The sequence below is a fragment of the Trichechus manatus genome, unplaced genomic scaffold (genome assembly GCF_000243295.1).
Source record: "Trichechus manatus latirostris isolate Lorelei unplaced genomic scaffold, TriManLat1.0 scaffold00077, whole genome shotgun sequence".
Classification (NCBI taxonomy): domain Eukaryota; kingdom Metazoa; phylum Chordata; class Mammalia; order Sirenia; family Trichechidae; genus Trichechus; species Trichechus manatus.
Window position 1 is genome coordinate 138,916 of NW_004444013.1, and position 2,593 is coordinate 141,508.

At 46.3% G+C, this 2,593-nt stretch overlaps 1 pseudogene; it reads right to left on the reverse strand.

Annotated features, from left to right (window-relative positions):
- Positions 1 to 433: 433 nt before the first annotated feature.
- LOC101361621 (serine/threonine-protein kinase MARK2 pseudogene) lies at positions 434 to 2,305 on the reverse strand (annotated as a pseudogene).
- Positions 2,306 to 2,593: the final 288 nt, after the last annotated feature.

Sequence of the window (2,593 nt, forward strand, 5' to 3'; positions counted from 1 at the left end):
GGAGTGTCTGTTTTGATTTGACAAAATCTTTCCTTCACATGTGCTAGAAGTAACCTGAATGAACATGAGAGCAAAGATGTGGTAGAGATGCTCAAATCTCGAGAGGCCAAGCCATGCTCACTGAAGTTTACATAAAGGAACCAGCTCCATGGAGCCTGATGAGATGATGCAGATCTACCAAGTGTGGGATGTCAACAGCTGTAAGTGGGATCTCACCCAGACATACGTGCTGCTGTGCATACATGGCCTGCAGGCCAAGAGGACTTTTTGCAGTGGAGGATGGAGGTGTGCACACTGCCTTGGTGGCATCTCCATGGGGTTCAAGTGAAGAGAATTTCAGGGACCTCTGTGGCCTTTAAAAACAGTCTCCAAAATTACCAAGGAGCTTAACCTGTGAACTCCTCTTTTCTCCCGGGCAGCTGCTGGCACCATTTTAAAGTAAAAGTTCCCTGGTAATTTTTGAGGCAATGCCACTGAAGGCCTCAGAGGTGCCTGAAATTGTCTTCACTTTTACCCCGTTGAGAGTCCACCGAGGCAGAGTGCACACCTCCATCCTCCAGTGAACAAAGTTCTCCTGTCCTGCTGTGCTGTTCATACACAGCAGCATGTATCTGTGGGTGAGATCCCACTCACAGCCATTGGCGTCCAGCACTTGGCAGATCTTCTGCATCATCTTGTAGGGCTCCATGAAGCTGGTGATCCTCATCCTCCATGTAAACTTGAGAGAGTGCAGCTTGGCCTCTCGAGGTTTGAGCATCTCTACTACTTTGCTGTCGGATACGTTCGGGTCACTTTTGACACACGTGAAACAAGGATATCTTCTCATGAGCTTAAAGAATCTCCCAGTGGCCCCCTGGCGGCCATGGCTGCTGACAGAGGGAGAAGCTGGGGTCACAGTCTGGGGCAAATGCAGCTGGTCAGGTACCTCCTGCATTTGCTCATCATTTAAGGAGCTTAGCTTTGACACTCCCTGAGGGAAACTTGTTCCCTCTGAGGCTGAGGAGGAAGCCACAGAAACACAGTGGGGGGCTGGGCTGGGCTGTGCCCAGTCTGTCCTGGATTCCTCATGCAGGTGGGACAGGGACAGGGAGACTGAGGGAGAAGCAGACACCATGGAGGCCCCTGTCCATCCATCAGATAGACTGTTCAAAGCATTGTGGATGTAGTAATCATAGGTGGAAATGGGAGGCTTGGTGTAAGTACCCTGTTTGGATTTAGCACAGATGGTAGGAGGCACCTCACGGGATGAGGACGGAGTGTAGCTATCGGTGCAATGGGCTGCAGCCTGGGGTTCCAGGGTGCTGGAGTGGCTCTCCATCTCAGATGTGTTGTGACCCAGGAACAGATAGGTGGCCATCATGTCATTGTACTTTTGGTTCACCAGTGAGTCATGAATCTCTTCCTGTGTGTAACCCATGTTCACCATCACCTCAATACCCCAGGGGTCATCGTAGTCTGGGAGTGGCTGCACATACAGCCTTTGTTTTTCTTCATGGTCCACCTTCATCCATAGATGTCCTAGGATGTCCTTTAATGTGGCTCTGTTTCTTGGGTCATGGATGAAAATTTTGCTGAGCAGTGTTCACACTGTGTTGACATGGGGAAGAGAACATCATATTGTCCCTCCAGTACTACTCTTACAGCTCCATTAAGGTCTGTCTATCAAAAGGCAGAGATCCGTTTACCATGAAGTACAGGATGACTTCCAGGCTCCACACATCCAATGGGGGTCCGTCTTTTCTCCCTGAAAGAGTTCTGGGGCACAATAAGGGGGACTGCCACAGATGGTATCCAGCTTGTTTCCCGTGGTGAATTCAGTTCCAGAGCCAAAGTCTGCAAGTCTGATGTTCATTTCCTCATCCAATAGTAGGTTTTCTGTTTTCGGATCCCTATGAACAATACTCTTGTGGCAATACTGCACTGCTGACACTATTTGGCGGAATTTCGTTTGGGCCTCTTTTTCACTCATCAAGCCATGAGCCACTAGGTGATAAAACACATCCCCTCCACTCGCATACTCCATCACTATATAGAGGGTGTTCTCATTCTCTGTGACTTGAAACAGCTTTACAACATTTGGATGATGGAGACTCTTCATAATTTTTATCTCCCGGTATAGTCTGTGGAGGTTGGAGGATGTCTATTGGATCTTGTCAACTATTTTAATGGCTACCTCTTTGCAAGTGATGATGTGCTGGGCCAGCTTGACCCTGGCAAATGTCCCCTTGCTGATGGTTCTGAGGAGGTAGTAGTGTCCCACATGGGTTTCCTCCTCAGCAGAGAAGGCTAAGTGGCTCTGCAGCATGTTGGATGTGGTGTCAAGGCCTAGTGGGCTTTGGGTAAGAGATGCCTTTGTGATAGGATTAAAAATGGAAAAAGTGGTGACTAAAAACTTAGTGAAATACGGAAAAAGTGAGAAAAAGAAGTTAAAATGTAATAAAAAAGATAAAATGATAAAAATTAAAACTTAAAAAAAGTAAAGGCTAAAAAAAATTAGAAAAAATAAAATAAGTCAAATGAAAGTTACCAAAATAAAAATAAATTAAAAGAGTAAAATAAAAATCACATAAAAACTCAATAATCAGAAAAATAA